We start from the raw sequence: 24,109 nt of genomic DNA, 5'->3' as shown, positions 1-24,109 counted from the left end.
AGCAAATGTAAAGAGATGGGGCCAGGAAAAGAGGAAACGTGTAGTTTGCTCAATTTTGAGTTCTGCACTTAATAAGCTATCATGACTGACATAAAAAATGAATTAAGTCTTTTAAAAAGAAAAAAATGATCAATTGCAACATTACGTTATGGGTTTTTGTATGCCTGCTTAATTCATAATTTAGTTGGGGAATTCACAGGGTAATTTGATGCAAATGTGCAAACAATATATAATTTTATTTACTTGCACGTTTGTGTTTCGTACACTTGTCAGACACAACGTTACCAGCATCAAATGGAATAATGCAATATATCTTCATCAAGACATCTGTGAGTGGAGGTGGGAAATATTAACTAAACATTTTGTCCCTGACATTGTCAGAAGCAGGAAGATTAGACAGGCCGAAGATTTGAAAGGGTGTTTTGCAAAAGCCAAGCCTATGATGGTTACATGACCTTCAAAACCGTAGAACTATGGGGGGTGTATCTCTTCTGCAGTGGTTAGTGTGTATCAAAAATGAAGTGGTCAGAGGGTGCCTAAGGCTCGTTGATGCATGGTAGGGGGAGCAAAGGCTCAGATTTTTAGCAATGGTAGTCTGAAGATTTCTGACCACTGGCTCAGAAAATCCCCTTGGACTTCCACTCAGTTTGAATTTCAGACTTAAAAAGTTGGATTTTTACATAACAAACTCAACCAATGCGGTGTGAACAAATTGCAGTGAATCATTTGGCGAGATCCGAGAATGTCCATTATGTTTCATACCGACAGTCAGTGGACACAAAAAAAAGAAATACAGGCGTTAAAAAAAAAAAAAAAAAGAAAAAATTTTTTTTTTATGTTCTAACCTGCTCACAAACAACAGCTATGTTTGCCTTGGTGGTCTGACTGTTTACTCACTGCTTGGCCATACCAGGAAGTTGAGTCATCTTTAATCACCCCTTACCTTTAATCTAAGTTTCCAGTTGTTTCACAATTCTGGGTCAAAAAGTGTTTCTAGAAAAAGTGTTTAGTGGAGAGACTTTGTTTTTTTTTTGGGTTTTTTTCCCTGTAGGTCATAAGCAAGCATCCTATCTGCTTGCTCATCTTTGTTAAGTTCATCCATGTTTGTTTCTGCAGCTGATGTTTGCATGTTGCAACAATAGAAAGGCAAATGGCAATTCATTTATATTCCCTCAGTAAGATTTTTAGTTTTTCTTGGTCTAAAACATAGTGATATATTCACTTTCAAGGCTCCTTTAATTTGACGTTTCATGACAACGTCCTCCTAAATTTGTCTGCCTACAGCAAATTCCCACAACTGTTTGTGGGTAAATATAAAACCATTTGTTTAACATGTTTTTTGGTTCAACCTAAACCTGTTTTAAATCCTGTTTACAGACACATTCATTCATCCACATTGTCTACCTTTTCTACACAGGGGTCAAAAGGGGGACTGTTGTCTGTCCACGGCAGGACAAGAGGTGGTGTGCACCCTGAGCAGGTCACCAGTCCAACAATACAGCATTTGTTCTAAAACATAAGATAAGTTCTGTCAATCCTGAGAAACTTTAGTCAGAGTTTCTCCATCTTACAAACAAAGTTAAGCTGGATCGTTGCATAAAAAATTAATGCTATTATCTAGATTGCACACTTCGGGCTCTCCTTCCCACGCACCCTGCAGGAACAATCCTACGCTCCTGGTGGCAAAGGGAGATGATAATTCATCACTATTTGAATTGTCTGTCTGAGTTGGGACTTTGCTGCAGCGGGTCATTTCACATTCATGCGGCAACACCTGCAAACCACAGGCTGTCAAGAGAAATGGACTAATTGCTGTTTATTGAACACTTTGATTGCGGCGTAATCCCCGGGTGCTGAGGCACTGTTATTTAATCACTTTTTGCTTGTAATTAGAATTCATTCATTAATAGGTTTGTAGGAGAATTACAAAGGCCTGTCTGACAATGGCATTGTTCAAACACATCGCCAACTGCGTCCATTGAATATTAAGTATTTATAGCTATATGTAACAAGCAACACTCAAACTCTTGTGATAGTTTCACCGTGCTGGCCTTTAAAAGTTTTAGCAAATGTCCTGAGATGCCCTGGTCGAATACTTGAAATGAAACCCCAGGCGGCAACGGAAGTGGTCGGTTACCATAGAGACTCGATGCAGGCTGACGCGAAGACATTGCTGATGAAAAAAGTTCTACAGATTGCTTGGGGAAAGTCCCCATGCTGCTGGACCGGCGTTGATCCCCTCCCAGGAGACAAAAGAAATATGGTTTCTTTTCATTATTTAAAATAAACACAAAATGACAATTGAACTTGTGTGACATGTCAGAAAAGTACAAATCATTGAATGAGTAAATAATATGAATTTTAAATCATGAAACGTTTCAAACTAATTTCATCATCACATCAAGTAACTATAATAAGCACTTATATCTTACAGTACTGTTTTTGTTTGCACATAATTCTTATTCACCTGCCGGAATATGCAGGTACAGGATTTGTGTCTAATTACTAAATACATACAATACTAGTGAGAAATGTACATGCACTCATCATTGGTACGAGTAATACATTGCCAACTTTGTAAGATAATGAAAGTTGACAATATACTTCCATTACATTGGAGGTATGTTGTCAACTTTGAATATAATGGAATTTATTTATTTATTTTTTAATTATTTTAAAAAACAATTGTAAAAATTTTTTAAAGACATTTTTTATTTTCATAAGAATAATACTTTTTTTTTTTAATTGGCAAGAAAATGACATAGGCCTTTATTTTAAGAAGGTGGCAATATTGATTTTGGACTTTTTAGAATGATTTGAGCCAATCGTTTGTAATATCAGTGGACTGAAAATGCAACATATAGGCCTAGATTCTTTCCTCTAGAGGCAAATGGCTTGTCTGTATTAGCAGCTACAGTTTTAAGTCGATGTGGAAGACGCTGGTTTTGGAGTATTTCATTAGTTCATTCTGGCGTTCCAGAAGTTTCTTATTCAGGATAATAATGAAGGTTCCTGAATTTTTCCTTAGCAATTTGGGATCTTCTTTTTAGCTGCAGATGCCCAATTGGAAAATTGTGTGACGTATAACTAACTATTCAACCCCGGAAAAAGAACGGAACTAATATATGATTTAAAGGTTTGATATTTATGCTGATCAATAAACCTTTCTCTGGCAGTGTACTAATATTTTTAAAGTTTTTGTTTTGCTAAAAGTCTGAACAAAATGCGTATCCAAATGTATATACAAGCATAAAGTCAAAACTCATCCGCAGTCAACTTTCGGTTTAGATTCAGATTATCTACCTACCATTTCAACATGCAGCAAAAAGCTCGCTTCGAACCTGAAAGTACCACCTTTTTTTTTTCTGGAGTTCCATCATCAGTACTGTGTGGGCTTGAAATGTGCTCTAACACTGCGTAACGCTGTAAAATGACAGAAGAAGAGACAAATAAAAGTACAGCTGCAATCTTAGCGATCGATTTCACATTTTTTTGCCAATTTCTCCCCATTCAGCCACACTGTGGCCTGTGAAATTGGGCCTACGCTGCAGCCGAATCAAAGAAGGGAGAAAAAAAAAAGCCTTCCTGGGGCTGCTGTTATTTGATGATAGCTCTGGTTTCTGATTATCCATTCTCCCCCTGATGTCCCTTTTTGAAACAATGAAACCCATCACCTGATATCTCCACTTTCTACTTTTCCCCTCCTCGTCTTAGCCCAGAATTTTGTTGTCATGGAACGTTGAGCGAGAGATTTATTACTATTATCATTGGTCGCATTTACAATATTTCATCCCGTAGAACTGAAAGGCCACGAACAAATAAATTAGAGAAGGATTTTTCTTTTTCCCATTTCGTCCTATGCATCATCCGGAGAACGTATAGGAACAGATGACATACTCTATGTCTGCTTACCTTCACACACAAAAAGAGCTGCTCTCTGCTTTTATCCCATATATTTGTCCTGATGTTATATCCTTGGACGACGAATGTTCACAGTTCAGTGTTAAAAGGGAAAATTTTCCATGAAATAATTACATTTGTTTGTCTGTAGCCTGCTACACGTAAACACTCGGTGTTGTCAGCAATTTTGCATCTGTTAAATTGCAACACGATAAAAGACGTGGAAGCAAGTCGGAAAGAGGAATATGAGAGGGTGGGTGGGTGTAATTGTTGTTCAAATGTGTGTTTCTGTCAGAGACGGAGGTAATGGGTTATTATATGGCTCTGGGGGGTTGTGGAAGGATGCTTGCAGATGTTTGCAAGCAATGGACTCCTCCACCCCACCGCTCTAACGGAGACTAACAAGCTCACTATAGGAGGCTGCGGTAAATACCGAACCGGTGACTCTTTTTCACGTTTAGAAAAAAAGAAGAAAAAAAAAAGTCAGTTACCCGGTCTTCTCTCGCAGCTTTCTTTGTCTCAAACACCAGCTGAGGAGCTGAGGATCTGATAAGCGGATGGTCTGAGGTTTGTGACTGTGGCACAGCATTCAGGGCAAAAATAAATTATTTGTCATCTGAACTCCAACTTTGGATTGGTCATGAGCATTTGGTTCTCTCTTTTGTTGGGCTGTAAATACTGCTAATGGTGCTAAAGGTTCAGATTGAGTGCTAAACTACAGGGCAACACAAAGACACAAGACAGAACCATGCATCGATACCTAAAGACAATTTACTAGCTAACAATCAGGGCTTTTTTTTTTGGTTGCAGGAGGAAGCTGTACCTGGAGAGAACCAACACAAGCATGGGGAGAATGTGAAAACTCAAAGCAGAAAGCCATCGTTTTGAAATAAAAAATACTTTTACACGTCAAACGGTAGCAATTCAGTTGAACCGCAACAATACTGCAAGTCAAGTCTGTCTCCTGAAGCGCCAACTAAAATCCATTCAACTGTTAGCATGTCACTGTCTGGTGAAATACAGACAGTGTAAAGCTAACTTTTATTTTTCCTTGTTGCATGTCTTATTCCTGAAACCCAGAAGTTAAGCTACAGATGCTTATTTTTTTAAAGTATGAAAGGAAGCCGTTTGTGATTTTGAAATGGGTGAACCAGTTTGGGAACCAGAATGAATTGTTGCCCCTGATTCTGTGAGCTCTGCCGGATTTGTCCCTCTCAGCTATGGGTCACAGTACCTGACACTGTTACATCCATTGTGTTTTGAGCCATTGTCCTCCTTTACTCAATGCTGAACGACGACGGGGAATAAAAAGTCATAAAAATTGTTAAAACAGTGTGCAGGAAAACATTCTAGCTTTTGTCCTGCATAGACACCGTGTAGAACTGTTTCTGCGCTGATCCGTTGCCCAACAAGCCAAGCACCATTTACTTTTGATGCAGAATAAATAATGGGGGCAGTTTGAGTCGACTGTACCCCCATCTGCCCTTCATATGGCAAATAAAAACAAACAAACAACGCTGCGCTGCCTCCCACTGCGAGCCTGACTCGTTCGTTCCACTTGTCTGCCTGATAGATTTACTTTTATAAAATTTGGCTTTTTATAGCCTCCTGCTAATTAGTTAGGGGAGAAAATTATGCACTCTCCTGCTTTTAGTCCACTTTGACCAGCCTACTTCTTCTTTTTTTTTTTATCTCTCTAAATCGTCCTCTTGTGGTCACACAGTCCTGTAGTTGCCGGAGGTTCGGTGTGTGCACCCAGCAGGAAGCTCCGGGGCTCCAACGGCAGAATCGGATTAAGGCACTCCCCCGCTCCCCTTCCGGTTGGGTGCTGGCGTGCGACCATGTGCCTGTCATCAGCATCGAAGCGGTGACACGGGGAGATCTATCAGCAAATCCCACCGCATGGAGAAAATTCTTTTGGACCTGGCAGAAAAAAAAAGGGGGTCTGGGATGGGCGTTTTTTTTTATTTTCTTTTTCCCCTTTCCTCCCCACCTCTCACCCACTTTCCTGGTACATTATTTCAGGCCCCAGGAGAGTATTCTCCATCATGTCAATGTGATGTAGCACACAGAGGCAATCATGCAGCCTTTTCTGGCCTCGGGGCTGCCTGCTCAGTGGAGAAAATGCAACTTTAGCACTTAATCATCCCACCGATACCTGCTGCACCGGTCTATGGGAAGGGTATTCAGCACAATATGAGACCGGATGCCCCCCTCCGCTCCCCAACCCCATTCCCCCTGATGGTGGCCAGGTTTCTGTGTATCCCCCCACGGTTAGGCGTTTTTCTGCCCAGTTCTCCCTCTTCTCATTTAAAGATCTGTGAGCGAAACTCTGCTTGTGTGTCAATCCAACCCTTTCAGCGTGAAAAAAAAAGAAAAAAGAAAAGAAACAGACCTCGGCTGGGTGCAGTGTTACCCCACCTGACGCTCGCTGAAACATTTGGATTCATGAATCTCATCTCCTCCCCGAGAGCTGCTCTGCAATCAGAGTCATTCTAGTGTGATCAATGCCGCACCGCTGAGGAGAGGAAGACCACACGAGCCAAGGCAGAAAGTGATGAAGAGGCTTTTTTTTCTTTTCTTTTCTTTTTTTTTCTTTTTTATTGGTACTCGCTTACATACTTACACCACACTTTACTGGTGCGTGTTTTTAAGGCTGCAAAGTTCACGTTTGATGGGACACAAATACAATACAGGATGAATGGGCCGGCCTGGGGACACGCAGATACAGGGAAGAAAAAGAGGAATTTGTGTGTGTGTGTGTACATGCATTTAAAATGAACTGGGATGTGTGCGCGCGCGGGTGTGTGTGTGTGTGTGCGTGTGTGTGTGTATTATCAAGTGATTGATCGTCTGAACACATGGCTTCAAGGGAAGACACAGAGAGAGGTCAAACAAGACTGTTCCAAATAGACCTGTCGGAATCAGCCTGAGGGAGGCCTAACTGGTTAGACAAGGGCAATACTTTTTAGTTTTATTTTATTTTTATTTTTTTAACACAAGTGCCCTTGCTTTACTGTGAATAGAGTGGGCAAGCCCATGTATTATTCACTGGTTTTACTGACTGATGAATAGAGGAGCTCCGTCGCTGCTCTCTGGAATATTTACCAGGGTTTATCTCATTTAATCCCCTAACCTCTGGGCCGAGTTAGCGAATTAAGCGAACAAGATGCAAACCGCAGGGGCAAGTTTGCTTAACTGGGACAATTATCCCAAAGCTGTTTGTTGTAAAAAATAAATATATTTTGGTAATATTAAGAGGCTTTCTTAATGCAGAACATAAAACTGTCATGTTTGGATACTGTTCATTGTTCATTTTTGCAACCTGGATTCCTGGCACATTTTGTTTAAATCATTCATCAGTCAATCTTTTAGGATTTTCTAAGTGAGGTTCAGTTTAAAAGTTTTGTTTATTTACGTCGGGGCTGACCTGAGGTGTACGTGGATTTTGCGGCTGCTCAACAGAGCTGGAATTCACCCAAGGAAGGTCGAGAAACGCACCGCTAACCCACGTACCGAGGAAAACACACACGGTTAACAAAGATAAAGTTTGTTTCTTCATTTCTGGTGGTTGCATCTGAGCTGGGACGACATTTCAAGCACACTTTATGTTTAATAAATAGATCAGCGAGTATTACTCGTGCCCCAAAACCAATTTCTACTTTGTATTCTAACTAACATCTTTCAGTTAAAAAGAGAAAAATTAACAAAAGTGTTCAACGGCGGGAGCTGAAATTTGCACCATTCCTTAAACCTGGAACCACACTAGATTACTCCAGTGGCTGCAAACATAAGGAGGGGGCTATGGTGGTTTAAAGCAACATACTGGAACATACCAAACCTTATCCTAACCAAAACTCAATTCACACCTTAGTCCTAAATCTGACCCCTGACCCAAAAACAGTGTTTCTCCTAGGTTTAAAAAATGAATCAAGTCTTGCATCGTTTTCTTGTTTCACTTCAAAATCATGCACCACATTACCTCGGTCTATCAGAGCAAATCTCAGTTAAGTACATCGAAGTTTTAGGATGCAACACGCAGCACAAACACTTTAACAGGGTAGTTTTTTTTTTATTTTATTTGCTCCCAGGAGTCCACAGTTCTCACCCTTTCCAACCTTTTCTCAGCTCTACAGCAGCCATCTCAGAGTACTTTGGAGTAAGTGGGATCCAACTCTACGAGTACACCACCGGCCTCCGTTTCCCCACACAGAACCTGGATGTCTGCCACGGAGCCTTCTAGAATACTAATGAGGCTGCTTAGTGAGTCAAAGTTACTGACCTGAGGTGGAAAGATTCTGCTCAGGCCGAGGAGTCGTTGGGTCGAGTGCAGCTTGAAACAGTAAGACTGAACATGTCTGTTTATGACCACTGGCCTTGACCAGCGATTTATGAGTGTGGCTGATAGGAGTTTGGTAATATTTTTGTGGGTTTTTTTGGGGGGGGGGTGAGATGAGGAAGAGAAGGGTCTGGGTTTAGCTTTCACACTAAGGTCGATACAAAAGAGGCACAACTTTTTACGTCGCATCTCGTTTTTGTTTGCCTCCACAACGTGCATGTTGTAGTCTCTAAAGTCAGTTGTTGTTCAGTCCTTGCAAAGTATAATCAGTGGGGAGATGAGGAGGGGAAACGTCTCCGTTCGCTCTCTCCTCCGGCAGTGTGACTCAGTTCGTTCTTTGGTTGTCCTCCTCTCTCATCCCATTCGGAGTCATTTTGGAACCAAGTCCAGATATCCCTGTTCTTTTTGCATTCCTTCCAAGCCATTTTTTTTTTGCAGCTTCCTTCTCATTCTGTTCCACCTCGTTCGCTCCACTCTCGCGCTCTTTCACAACCTCGCTACAGGTGGAAGACTTCGGGAAGGAGTGGAAAAAAAAAAAGAAAAAAGGAAAGCCCAGACAGAAGGAGCCAAAGGAAAGCAGCCAGCGTTCGCTCTTTTTTCTTCTCCTCACAGCTTTAAATGAACAAGGTTAGGGTTGGTTTTGCGGGCAATTAAAGTAGTTTCTCCTGGCGACTAAAAGCCTCTCTACTATAAGCAAGGATTATTCATGAGGCGGGAGCTAATGGCCGTGCTTTCATTTGTGTCATGTGGAGAGCAATTGCCCCCCACACCCCGATGAAGCTAATCTCGCTCTCTGCAGCCAATGGTTCAACTTCTTCATGACAATCACTTAAAGAGGATTTTTCCTATTATTTCCTGTTCCCCTAAAACAGAACTGACCCAATGGTTTTGATGACACCTTAAGTAGAACTTTATTTGGCTTCTCACTGTAAATGTTTTATGGTGAAATTAAAACATTTTGGAACAAGACAATGTGGACAAAGTGGTCCAAATCGCAGTGGTAGGTTCAAAATTTGTAGAAAACAAAAAAGAAGGGGAAGAAGAAGAGTTTGTTTTCAGGATAATCCCAAAAAGAAAAGCTTAAACAAACAATAATTTTAAAAACGTACCATTTGTGCCATTTTACAGAAGAAGCTGTAGGCAAATACAGCATAAGAACAGAAAAAGTTGAGAACAATTGCAATTGTACAAACTTTTTATTCAAAAACACTGCAGTTCTTTATCGCTTTTTGCCAAAGTTATGAAGAGCCTCTGTGAACCAACACCCCTCAGGTTATCCATCAGTTTAGGCAGGTTTGGAAAAGCCAAACCTTAATTGGTTGTTTTCACAGGCAATAAATCGGCTATTATTTCTCTACATCTGTTTCAAAAAAGCAGCCGACATGACTTAACTTATAGCTCTGAATTTTGATTGTGATCCACAATAATCAGACATGCGACCAAAAACAACAGCTTCATTTACTGTGGCAGCTCTGCTGAGGCTTTCTCGTTTTCAGCTCCCTGATCACAAAGCCTCGCTTCCCACCAACGCTAATCTCCAGCCTTCATAACTTCCAGAATTTCCCTCATTTGTGCTCTCATATAGCAGTAAATTTGCTAAAAATGCCTTTCTGATTGGCTTAAATTGAACAATTACTGGGAGAAAACCGCTTGCAACAAGCAGATATTTGGAAATACCTGAACCCATCCAAAGTGCTAATTGGATGTTGCTTTTCATGAAAGTGCAACATTGCCATCTGTCGGTGAGGAATGTAACTGCAGCACACACCAAAAAGGTGTTCTCTTGATGCTTGCAACAAAAAAAAAAGCAGATATTTGTTTTTAAAGAAAGGCCTGGGAAATTTGACAGCATGTCAGTCTGTACAACACATTGTTTTTCATTTCTGACAAGAAAGAAAGACAAAACACAATTTTATCAGTCCAGATTTTGTGAGTGACTGTAAGAATTAATGTGAGGAAGAAACAAGTCAACACCGGTGTCCTGCTGGAAGGTGACGCTGTGCCCCCAGCCTCTGGTCATTTTCAGACCCTCGTAAGGTTTTCTTCTAGGATTCCTCTATATTTAGCTCAACTCACTAGCTTTCCAGTCCCTACTGCAGAAAAGCATACCCACAGGACGATGGTGCCACACTATGCTTCACCGTGGGAAATGGCGTGCGCAGTGTGATGAGAAGTGTTGACTTTTGCCACATAGGCTAAAATCATCAAGTCAAAATTACATCCAGGGGACAAAAATTTAACATTTGTACAAAATTATAAAGTTCTAAAAGATAATTTTATGATTTCTTAAAATTTATGTAACTTTATTTTGAAAAAAAAAAAAAACCGAAACAAAATAGTCTCACTTTTATAGAGCCACAGAAAGGTTCTACCCTTACCCTAACCCTACCCCTGAAAATGTAATTAGTTTCTTTTCAGCAACAAAAATTGGATATGGATCACAATGCAAAGAAAATTATATGTAAGCACCTCCGGATGTTTCTAAATTATAGCAACACTTTGTGCTTAATAAAACACTTCAGATGATCCCTAATGTGTCTTGGAGCCCCAAATTAGGGGGTTTTAGCAATGAGAGGGTTAAAATACCTTGCTGTTGTTCCAGACATTTTCCATCTTAAGAACATTAGTTGCTGTTTGTGTAAATATCCATCTGCATCAGCAATAAATATTCTTGAAACGGGCGGGACCACACACAATCTTTCCCCGGGCCCTAAATAGCTCAGACGCCGCACCTTCACTTTGTGCCACTTTTCCATGGCACTGTGTGTTTGGTCCACTGATATTCTCTGATTGTAATTCTACAGGTTCACGATCCTTTCCACCATTCAGCCGCTAATATAGTAATCAGGCTTGCCTTTGGGTTTCTTTTAGTTTTTTGTGTTTTTTTTTATGGGGATGGTTAGCTGATGATACAACTGTGCTGCTGCGGCTTGAATGATGATCAGAATCAGAATCAGAAGTTTATTGTCGTTGTCAAAAACAACGAAATCACAGTTTCATAGTCAAAAACAACGAAATTACAGTTCCATAGTCAAAAGCAACGAAATTACAGTTCCGTAGTCAAAAACAACAAAATTACAGTTCCATTGTCAAAAGCAACGAAATTACAGTTCCAAAACACCATCCATTACACAACAACACGAGGGGAGAGGGGGACAGTTGGCTGAGGCCCCGCTGCCCGACAGGCGCCGCCTTGCAGAAGAAATAGGAGAAATAAGAGAAACATCAGGTAAGGAGAGGAGAAAAAAACAGCATGTTTCACACTCTGCTCTTTGCAGGGCAGAGTTTGAGATGAAGAAAAAAAAGCACATATAAACACATATAGACAAAACAAGCCGGGTACGAGGAGGAGGTGTGACGTGCATATGGGTCTTATGTGAGTTATGTGTGTGTCAGACCATGAGCCCTAACTGAAGCATACGATTGTCTGTGAGTACGATCTTGGAGTTCACCACCAGCTTATCAGTTCAGGGCCACAGATGTTCTCAGGAAGGGAGGGGAGGCAGCAGAACAGAGCCTTCTTTAGATATAACAACCAGGGGAGGATAGCTGGCTGGCCAAGGCCAGCTCGGGGATCAGATTCTGATCGCAATAATTTTCTTAGGTCAGGCTGGCATCAATTTACTGCCTTCCTTGAAAGTCTCACTGGTGCTTCTCAATGGCAAATCCCAACAGCCAAAAATCAGGGTTTCCCGCCTGATCCGTGCGAGTAACGTTCTCCAAGGTCACACCATACCGTCCACGGTCCTGTTCCAGGATCGTACCCAGTCTGCGGCTCAGCTCCCGTATCGTCTCAGTCTGAGTGTTGATCGCTCTGCAGATCCCATCAACCGTACCCGGCAGCCTTGAAGTGGCCAAAACAGCCGCCGGCATCTTCCGAAATTTCCAATATGCCAGGTACCCGCCAACTCCAATGAGCAGAAAAACCTTTTATCATAAATCCAATCATGTACACATCTTCAACATCCTCGACTGACAGCATCGTCAGACACACAGTTTTCCACTTCCATCCAGAATCCATCGTATATCCAGCCAAGAATGTCCCATCGGGACACGAGGGTTCCACTCTACCAGGTTCAGGTTGCTGTTGGTGAGTCATGCTCATCTAACGCAACTCGTCTGGGTTAATTAAGACAAGAGCACAGATCAATCTACTGGTCGGCCCGTCTGTGAGAGAGATAATAGACGATGAGTTGGCTGTGATTTGGACACCTTGTTGGTGGCTCCTCCTTTTTCTGGGATGAAAGCGACAACATCAGTGTGCAAATGCAAGAATGTGCACAAAAAGTATAGCGGGCCCCATAGGACTAAATGAATTTTCTGACACGTCACAGATCTGGATGGTGCGTCCTTAATTCCAACATTTAGATTTTTATTTTTATTTTTTTCCTGAGGCACTTCAGCAAATCACAACCCTAATTAATCAGAATGATGCCTCGATTTTGACTTCCTTTGTTTCTTTCGCTGCAATTTTCAAGCTCTTATGAGGTCTAGGTGAGAAAAAGAAACCCCATCAAAGAAGGCAAACTTACCTGGAATGTATTCGGTGATATCAAAATGATTCATTTCCTCACGCTGCCTCCACTCAGATTACATCTAGAGAATAAGAATCTGAAGGGCTAAATCGATTCGGAAGAGATACAAACATCTGCATATAAAAATCACACAAGCTCTTTTAAAACTTGTTTTTTTCCCCCACGCATTTCTTTGTGTGTGTGTGTGTGTGTGTGTCGGGGTGTGTGTGTGTGTGTGTGTGTGTGCGTGTGTGTGCGTGTGCGTGTGCGTGTGTGTGTTTTCCCCCAGCTTTAACTACCTCTTCTCTCCTCTCTCCCTCCATCCTTTGCTCTTCAGCCCTAACAGCCCTTGACAGCTGAAGATGAAATAGAAAATTTGATATCAAACACCTACAGAAAGGAGGGCTGACCTTTGATCAGCTCGCCGTTTGATGTTGTGACATGAAATTTGCATCACAGGAGCCCGGGCGACGGACATCACGGCGAAAAAAGAAGGAAAAATAAAAAAATAAAAAGAAAGGCTAGAACGGTGCAGCCCCCCCAAACCTCCTGTCAGGCAGGCGCGAAGGTCAAGGGCCCATTAGGAAGGAACAAGCCCTTTAATCCCACACAAGGACCTCAGCACAGCATTTGATGTTCAATACTCGGAGATGGAATAGAAAATCGAGCCCCGAGAAGTCTTGCGACTGTGCAAGTATTCATTAGGTGTTAGCCGACGAGCGAGCAGGAGAGGCGAGAGAGTGTTACGGAATTATTATCAGATGTGATTCTGTGTTTGGATCAAAAAAGAAAAAATTCATAACTTCGGCAGGTCAAACAAGACGACACCCTGCTGCTCGTCCTGAAAAGGAGAGAAAGATGAAAGGAAGGACAGTCGTCGATTTGACGCGTCCAATTTCTTAAGCAATCTGTGACAGCATGTTCCTAACGTCTGAGTGGCTTCCTGCGAAGACATGATGACGTAGTCGGTCACATACGGCTGGATCCGAACGCCGCCTATTGATCTGCAGGCAGGTGGATCGCTGATGCTCTGAAGCTGTTTAATTATTCAGGCCGGCCTGTCATTTTCCACGCTCCGTTCTTTTCCACGGCACCAAAAATAAACCCATCACCCCCGCCGTCCACGCTGCAGCTGCCCCGTCGCCCTGCAGCCCTCGTTAGCCTTAAAAGGGGGCAGTGTTATGTGTTTTCCGGGCACGCAGTGCCATTTTATGGCATAATCAATAAAAATGCTGTGTCAAATATGACTTAAAAATACATTTTGCTTCCCAGTTCATCGCCTCGAAATTGGGGCTCTGTCTCTTCAAAAACTGCCTCTTTTCCTGAAACTCTGTGAAGCGATCACAACATCTCTCTTCTGTTAACCCGTCAGCGAGGAGAAGCAGCTGGCATCATGAGCTCAGCAGATGCGCAGTTCTCCACCAGGCGTTTGCTGATTGGTGCTGGCTAGTCTGAATGATTAGTTAGCCAGGGGGAGGAGGGGAAGGGGCTGCTCTGTGAGGCGGGAGCCTGGAAACTGCGGCTCCAAGGAGGAGCTGCACCTCTAAGGCGGGGCTAGGTTCACCCAGGCGTTTTTTTCACAGCTGAATGGTTGCCATGGGAGATTAAAGGATTTCTCAAACATGCATGAAAGAATCAAAGCAACACTACAGGTATGTTTCTAATCAGGTAATTACATTGTAACATGATGTGAAGCTAATAAAAAAAGTAACTTTTACACAATACTGCCCCTTTGAAAGTAAAGTAAAGAAAAGTAAAAATGAATTAAAACCCTCTGTTTTTATCCCAAAAGATTATACTTAGTAATGTTTAGAATTTGGGTTCAAAGTCCAAATGAGAAAACCACAGAGACATTTAAAGCATGTGCCACAGAGAGAGAAGAGTTTGGTTTGGTTTCAAACTGGTATCCTGTTATTGGTTTTAAGTCGACAGTTCAAAGGTGGCCAGAAATAGACAAAACGTGTCGCAGTTCAAGTTCATTTCTCCTTTATTTCCCAAGACCTGTCCTTTATTACTATCTCAAGTATTTAGAACTATGAAAAGTGGCTGAAGTCTTATGTTTGAGTTTAGAGATGCTAGTAACAGACTTGGTGAAGTTAAAGTCTTTCGTTCTTGAATGGTATTCTGAACATTCATTCTCTATTCCCTCCAGTAGATCCCTTAAGTAGTTTGATTTCATGTCACACTTTGTTTACTTACCAACTTAATCATCAAAATGTGCTAGAGTTGTTACTCCTAATGGATTAATTATTAATTCTGTGACGACATATCCATTCATTTTGGTGTCAAAATTGTGATTTTTAAAAACTAAATTTTTTTGTAATATAGGAATCTCTTCCCTTTCTGTAAAGTATGAAATCAGATGACTTCACATTAAATATTGATCGATATGAGACTAATAAGATAAATGGTGACATATTTCATAAGACTGATAAGCAACTGTGATCTGATTACACAAGGATAGAATATATTGTAGTTTCTTTAGAGGTATCAGTGTAAACGGGAGGGAGAGGGAGGGGGGCTGAATACAACACACATTTGAGTTTTTAAAATCCTTTTTTTCTTCCACATCCCAATCATGTTCTCCATGGTTTGGCCATCAATTCATGGCAAAAAAATAAATAAATAATGAAGCTTGTGGATGCAACACATGACAGACATCGAAATACCGTAAATCCATAAGCGACAAATTAATATTTGCCGAGGATATTTTCTCCGTGTGTTTCTGTAAACTGGTATAAAGATTCCCCAGTCCGCTGCAGAAACTCACCACCATGAGGCAAGGGGGACTGCTCAGGTCAGACATTTTTTTTTTTTACGAAGCAGGAGTTTGCCGGGCTTGATCAATAATTTTGCACTGTGTAATTATCTCATCATTGCGCTCATTAATTACACTTCCAAGGCTCATTTCCAGGATTTGGCCGCAGATGCCCTGCGGGTGGGACAGTCCAGAGGGAGGTGACGCTGACTGAGTGGCGGAGGAGAGAGAGAGAGAGAGAGAGAGAGAGAGAGAGAGAGAGAGAGAGAGAGAGAGAGAGAGAGAGAGAGAGAGACGCCTGATTAATACTCTGTCTCTCCGTCTTAAGTTGGCCGCCACTCGGCGGGGAGTAAAATGCGGGCGCTCCGTCACCCGGGACTCCACAAAGTGGAAGACAAACGAGGCCTTTGTTGGCAAAAATCAATATTGCTCCTCCCGTGAGGCAGATCTAGAGAGAAGGCCCCGCTTTGAGGCTTTCCCCGAGAATTTCCCGAGCAACACGTCTGACTGCAGGGTGGATGAGGAATGAAGGAAGTGAGTGAATGGAGGTAATCGCGTTGAGATGCTAAAACAGATGAATTTGGCTGAAACTTAATCCGGAGTTTTTACGTGACGTTGCTAAATGTGATCACTTCTTCGCCAACCTCCCCATCTGCTCTGAAGGTGGGGAGGCCAGACTGACTGAATCATTTCCTCAGACTCAGACAGCTGTTGGCTCCTGCTGCATCATGTTCCCCCGACTACAGCTGGATTTGCTGGGAGGAGAAAATTTGTAAAATAAATAAACAAAATAAAAGTTAGATTACAGTGATTATGCAGAGATCCCTTTGATTACATTTACTGTGCGTGGTGACTCTGAGTCCAGAATAATATGCTTTATAAAAACTCAGAACTCTGAGAGGGGGGGGGGGAGTGCAGCTTCAGTCCCAGAATATGTTTTATTTAAGCAAATTCAGCTTTTATGGAAATGATCTTATTCCTTTAAACAGGTTTTTAGGTCCGAAACCACCAGCTAAGCACAACGCAACTCAGGCAGAGACTGTAGGTGTGGGCAGCGGATCTGGGCTCACTGACGCCACCTGGTGTCCGTTTCCCCGCGACTGATTTCGAGAGAACTTGAGCAACAAAAAGCTATGTGCACATTCAATAAACGTAGTGTCTTGCAATAGTATTCACGCACATATAGCTCTTACACATTTTGTCGCGGATGAACATCAAACCAGTGCTTTTCATTGCGGGTTTGTGCAATAGACCGACATCAACTAGTGCACAACTGTGACATGGAGGTGAAGGGATGCCTGGTTTTATTATTTTTATATTTTCTAGTTAAAATTTGAAAAACAAATAATAGCACAAATAAACTTTATTGGTTGATTATTAAAAAACTGAAAGGCTTTATGCACATTTATTGTATTTACCACCTTTTAACTAACATCTCTAAATAAATAAACAAATAATAATAATCATCATCATCATCATCATCATCATCACATCTCATTTAATTACTCATTTAGCCTCAGTATAAGTCCTGTTTTGTGAGATTAACTAGAAAACATTAGCACCCCGAAAAGAAGAGTGGTAAGATAAGAATCATTTGTTGTAGAAAAAAAGCCATTAACAGAACCAGAAATGCCATATCATTTCGACTTTATGGTGGTGGCAGCATCATCATCATGTTGCTGGAATATTTCCAGTTTTCGGGAAAAACTGTGACGTTCAGCTGTCCTTTCAAGTCTCAGTCGGTTTGTATGCAGTTACACTTTACTCTTGTCTTCCTAAACGAAATCCAACATAAAAAGTTCAAGTTACCCAATTAGTAAACCGATGTCAATATAAAGATATCTGTCGTGAAAAAAATAAATACATTTGAACCTGGAAAAAAGAACCCCGCAGAATACCAGAGCGGAGGCTCCCGTTCCAGGAGGACAACGACGCTAAACATGCAGTCTGAGCTACAACTGAATGGTTCACATTAAACCACATTCGTGTTGTAAAAGTACTAAATCCAAGTGAAAATCTGTGATAACTGCTGTTCACACATGATCTCAACCCAATCTCACTGAGCTTGAGCTGTTTTGCCAGTAAGAATGATATATGTAAAAAAAAAAGATGTTTCTTGAATGTGTGAAGACGTTAGAAGAGCGCGCCTCGTCACTTTAAAAGCAGCAACATGTGGTTCGACGAAAGCTTGTACTCAGGGGGCAAATTACAAATGCATGCCTTAATTCTCTGTTTTATTTGGAAAACAAAAAGTGAGAGCCGTGTAATCCTTTCCTTAAACTTCCCAGTTAAGCACTAATTGTTTTGTTGTCTAAAAAAAAAAAATCCTACCAAAAGAACTTTGCAGTGTTCGTCTTTGAGGTCACACATGTGGAAAACCTATCGAGAGAAAGAAATGACTTATCAAACTTTAACGGCAAGAACTTCAGAGACGAAAGTAGCTTGGCATGCGGTGAAAAAGGGAGGAGCCAGGGAGAGGAGAGAGAGAGAAGAGCAAGAAAAAGCAAGTGAGCTGCAGGAGGAGGAGAAGGACGAGGAGGCAGGGGGTTAAAAGAGGAGAACCAGCTGGGTTTGTTCATGCTCGGGACACAGCTGCGAGCACAGTTGCGAGAAGGAAGGCTTAGGGAAGGCCGGGCCCCAACATGGAGGAGTTTCACGCCTCAGCTGCAGGGAAGTCAACTGGCTAACTGGGGGCTAATAAAGAGACTGGAGGCAGATGATTCTGAGCTTTTGAAAAGCCATAACCGTACGCGGGTCTTTTTTTTATTTTTAGAAATTAATCAACTGAATTTTATTCCTGCAGCTGGAGGTACGATGGATAAAAGTAAAAGCATGCAATTACAGAAAACATTCAGGTTGTCGAACCGGAAAGAAACTTAAAAAAAACAAAACACCTCTTTTTTTGTCCAGTTGTTCTTTATGATGCACATTGATTGCCAGCCTTTATTTTGAATTTTAAATGGATGGTTCAAATTATATTAAAGTGCAATTTGGTTGTGTCCACCAGAGGGCAAACTGTCTCTGCAGTATTTGCACCAAAACCTGCTGAAGGGAGACTCCAGAATGCTGGGAGCGGCAAATTCTTGTGCTCGTCTTCCAAGACTGAATGAGTTGTTTTGACCACAGCACTGCTCAATCACGGCTTTAAAGGTGTGCAAACTCCTTCGTTATTATTGTGTTGTTTTTTTTTTAAAGGCATGCATGCCATTGTTTTCACCTCGGAAATTCATTTCCCATTCGGACACACAACCTTGGCCGTTTCATCCTCCCCCCCCCCTTTTTTTTCCCCCTTTTCTTGCTTCAGGCAGGAAATGAACACAGGAGGTTTTGTGCTTCGCCGTGGCGGGGGTCGGGACCCCCCACCCTTCCGAACGACTCGACTTGATGTTGGGAGATGAGACGGGAAACAGGTGTCACCCATGACCTTCACTGTTCAAACACTACAGGCCCCACAGTGAGGTGTTCTCTGTGGGGGGTGGTGACAGGAAGGGGTGTAGCTGCCTTTTTAGCATTTCATTTTGTTCCCCCATCCCTCCCTCCTCTCCTCATGATCATTTGCCTTCCCCAAATGTGAGGTGACTCACACGCTCCTGTGTTTGTCAGCAAAGATTGTTCTCATCAGGACCGATGAGGGCCGTGTGTAAAACACGGCGTTCCTCATCACGCTCACCCCTGCCTCACCTCGACTCGGAAAGACGAACCCCTAGTCAAAGAAGCAGAGAACACAAAGTAATAACCTCCAAATCCCTGCGGATGGCTTATGTGAAGCCCGAGACGATTGGGAAGTCGGGAGCCGGCGGTGACTCTGTCCTCGGTGTGTCTGTCAGCGCTGCTACTATCGCCCGCTCTGTTTTCCTCATAAGAAAAAGATTAATTCTGCAGATTATCGGGCTTCAATAAAGTACTTACTGTTAACTAGCAACTGGGATAAGTTGATACCTTGTCCAGAAGTGATTAATGGGCGGTCAAAGGTAAAGGACGCGCCGGAATGTACCATGTGCAGGGGGTAAATCGGAAGATTGTAAACAAGGATTCAGGTCTGAAGAGAGAAAGTCAGAGGAAGATGGAAAAGTGATTCAAGAGGGAAGGTACAGTGGTTTGCAAAAGCATACGCGTTCCTTGATGTTTTCACACAGATTTATTCCAGTTTGGGGGGATTTTATGTGAAAGACCAACACAAAGTAGCACACAATTGTGTAGTGCAAGAAAGGGAATCCGTGGTTTTCAAGCTATTTTGAAAATAAACACCTCAGAAATGTAGCAGACATTCGTATTCATCTTCCGTGAGTCAATAACTTGGCTTGTTGAACTGCCTCTTGCTTTAAGTCTTTTTTTTGCCCATTGTTCTTCAGGTCAAATCAGTTCAGATGGAGAGTATCATCAGTTTTCAAGTCCTGTCAATGATTCTCAATTGTAAAACGGTTTGATGTAAACGATTCCATCGTATGAGTAAGGTTGGTGTCCCACTGGAAAATGTCTCAGTCCCAACATCAAGTCTTTCGCAGTCTCTAATAGATGTCTTCCAGGATTGCCCTGTATTTACCTCCAACCATCTTCCTTTAATTCATTTAAGTTTATAGTGGTAATGTCGCAAAATGTGGAAAAGGCCACTAACTATCCATCTGTCCATCCATTGTCTACAGTGATTTGTCCACGCAGGGTCAATGGGGAGTAAGTTAACTCTATTGACATCACATCTTTCACATGCCTAAAAACCACAAATGATTTACAATAAAAATAAGCACAAAACACAGAAAATAAAAAAATAAAAAAACATATAAACAGAAAACATTTACAGCATAAAACTGAAGCCAGTGCCTGTGTCCAGAAGTCATTGGGCGAGACACCCTGAACAAGTTCACCGTAGCAGCCATGTTTTTGGACTGTGCATGGTACCTGGTAAGTTGGGGTACCAGGAGAGAGGCCATGCACACACAGGGAGAATATGCAATCTCCTACAGAGAGGATTCAAACACAGGACCTTCTTGCTGCAAGGAAAGTGCACCATTGTGCATCCCTTGTTAACTATCTTCAGTATTGTTTCTAGTATTGGATAAACAAGCGCATGAAACACGTCGGAGGGAAAAGATTCATCATGACTCGCCCCCTTGTGGAAAGAGAGAGGCTGAGCATGTTGCCCTGACAGATCCCCCGGGGTCACCCGGTTATTCTCTGACACGTTAACAAACCCCTCGGCCCGAAAGAAGACCAAGATCCCCTGGCTGCAGCTCCATTCAGCTTGTGTATCACATACGTCAAAGTCTTATAGCCATTATCTCACCACAGACACGACCATAGATGTCCCCAACCATTTGTCTATAGAAGGGCGCCTGCTTATGGACTAATGGTTATCCTGGTTGTGCGTCTGCGGTATGAGCATGACAGCCAACTGTTTGACACTGAGGCCGCAGAGACAGATGGCAACCAAATGCCTTTTATTGCCTGTCTCTACCACTTGTGTGTCCCGATCACATCAGTCATGAAAACTACAGGGACCGCGTGACACGAACGGGTGGGGAACGGGGGGAACGGGGTGTCTCTTTCTTCATCTCCAAAGCCCCGCAGGCCGTCACTTCAAAACCAAACGCTCTCACACAATTAGTGAATTATGTGTTTTGCATTTCATATCTGCCGCGCATATTTTGTTCCTCGTTTGTGCGCGCACGCTTCGTGTCGGTGTGTGCGTGTCGTGTCGCTGCTTGTGCGTTTCAGAGTATCGTGTTGCACCGCTATGTGCTGATACAGAGCCTGGAGTCACAGGTTGCACCTGGCGTGTGAGAGCAGTTTGCCAGCTGCTGACGCTTGAGTGTCAGATGCGTGCACACACACACACACACACACACACACACACACACACACACACACACACACACACACACACACACACAGATATATTCATACAGTAGGCAAGAGGCTGTATGTATGTTTGTTCATTCCATTCTTTACACGCATGCACATGTATGCTCGCTCCGTCACACTGACATATGCTTTTCCTCATAACACGCTTGACCTGCAAAGAATGAATGTGCTGAGTTATGTTGAGTAAAAAATAAAAAATAAAAAAAGGACAAACTAAGCTTTCACAAACAAAAAAATAAACGGTTCCAAAGTGCTTTTGATTTATTTTATTGGTAAAATAGTTAAATGGATGCTGACGTATTTGTAAAATTTAAACCAAATACATACATACATTGAATGTTTCACTGGTCTTTACATGTATTAAAGCAATATTTAAACATTTGAAACCTCTTTTCACTATGCATAACTTAAAAAAGTTATGTGGAACCATTTGACATAATCTTTTTGAGTGTAGCTGAAACTAGATGGTTTTAAAACCTGCACAACTTTTTTTTTTTAAAGATGATGATGTCACGACTTAACGAGCTTCTGATTGAAAAGTTGACTCACAACATTTCAGTTACACTGTTCAACTGTTTGTCTCCGTTTAACAGACTCAAACAGACTTGATAAAAAAAAAATCTAAAGATTTGCAAAGATATGAAGCATTATGAATTACGGAGCTCCATAATCGGAAGATTAACCCCTTAAATGACTGTCTTTACACAAGATTAACAGCTGGATGGTTGAAACTACGGGTTTTAAAAACTGTGCAATGCATAAAGCAGGGTAAACTTTAAATTTAGGGTGTCATGTATGTACTTGACCCTCTTAAGTTACTGCGGATTAAGAAAATCCGCAATAACTTCCAATTTAAGCATCCGGTAAAATGTATCAAAGATGTTTTTTTGTGTGTAACCATCGAATATCTGATTTTCCTTTGGGATAAATAAAGTATTCTTGAGTTAAATTGAACTGAATTCAGTGTGAAGGCTTGAACGTATAATAAAATCTCTGCAAACTTCTCGTTCCAGTTTGAACAATGATTAAGATCTCTTTGGCGGGTATACGAGCAAAACGTTCAGAGATTTTCTTTATTTAATGCAGGTGATGGATGGAGCAAACTTTAGATAAATTCATCTTCAGAGACTGCAGGTCCATTTATTGGCACCGCAGCGATTGAAGGCAGATATATGTAACATTTCTGTCTTGTTGTGCCACCCAGTTTCAGCCGAGCCTCAGCTGTCAGGCAGATGGCCTCACAGTGGACTCTGAAGTGCTTTGGCACGCATACGAATTTCTGACTGGCGTATAAACTGCAAGGTGCCCACAGCCTGTTCCAGGAGGATTTTTTTCCTACAATGTAATCTTGGATTTACCGAAACACGGTGGTCTCTGTTTTGGAGACCAGGAGATAAAGATCGTCTACTGATGAAAAGATATTTCAGTATGTTCTAATTCATAGACATCAGAACTGAGGGATGCTGTTCTTCGTTACCTCAGAGGCGGACAGCTTCACAAAATCCGATGCATACATTTAGAAGGAAATCTACGCTTCCACATGCACAACCAACACATCACCCGTGCACAAAGACCGAGGCCAGCTGTGCTTCAAAAGCTGTGGAGCCCAGCAGACGGACTCAACAACTCCCCGACTTTCAGTGAAATATCACGCCACAACTCTGGCACAGAAACACAAGCTAACAACGGTGATTAACTCTGCATGAAAACACAATGTACAAATATGCGAAGCAAGCTTGGATGAAAAAAAACATGCGCAGCGCCCTGCAAAAGCAGTTGTACCCTGAGAGCCTTGCTTTGTTGGAGTCTCTAAGCGGTAGAGGTGTTCAGCTCCGTCCACTGGAGAGGCCGCCCAGGTTTCGAGTCCCAACTCTGGCAAATTTGCTTCTATTTCCACCCCATTTGCTGTCTATAATCTGCTACAAATAAAAGTGACTTTATTTTTTAAAAAAAGCAAAGAAAACTACCCCCAAAGCATGACACCGCCAACAAAATGTTTCACAACGGAAATGATGTGGTCTGGTTAATGAGAACTGTTGGATTTCTACAACGCAGAGCATTTTGCAAGTAGGCCAAGATGTCTAACATTAATGGTTTTTGGAATAGTCCTCTAACCCAAACCGGCCTCTAACTTTAACTAAGTCTTTGTGATTCAATTTGTTCATTGGCAGAAGTGGGTAGTAGCTAGTTACATGTAATCAGTTACATTTACTTGAGTACTTTACTTTTAAGGAAAAGTAGTTTTAGGAGTAGTTTTACTACACTTTACTTTTTACTTTAGCTTGAGTGGTATATTTTATCTCATTTTTATTAATAATGTAATTTTTTTTAAGTATCGGTATTCTTACTTGGGTAAAATTTCAGAATTTTTTTTTTTGTGATCTTTATTCATGAGTACAGAGAAGCAGAAAGATTTGCATTATAAGACCTGGAGGCAGGAACTGAAACCAGGACAGCTGCGTTAAGAACTGTAGCCTCACCACATGATGGACAGCGTGAAGGGGGCTAAATAAAACTTCACTCTCCATATTCGTATTTTGTTTGTACCAAAAAATTGTTCTTGCAATTATGTGTTTTGTGCTTCATTTTCACACAAACACATCTTCTGGTCTTTATACGCAGCAGTCTACTGACTCCCTGGAGGTAAACCTTGAACAATCTTTGATTCCTCTGGGCTTGTTGCCCTAACCAAGACTTGCATTGGCAGAGGTGTCTGGCTGCTGCATTCCCAACATGCAC

The sequence above is a fragment of the Poecilia reticulata genome, chromosome 5 (genome assembly GCF_904066995.2).
Source record: "Poecilia reticulata chromosome 5, P_reticulata-male-v2, whole genome shotgun sequence".
NCBI lineage: Eukaryota > Metazoa > Chordata > Actinopteri > Cyprinodontiformes > Poeciliidae > Poecilia > Poecilia reticulata.
The sequence above is the reverse complement of the archived record's forward strand: the minus strand, read 5'-3'. Positions refer to the sequence as shown.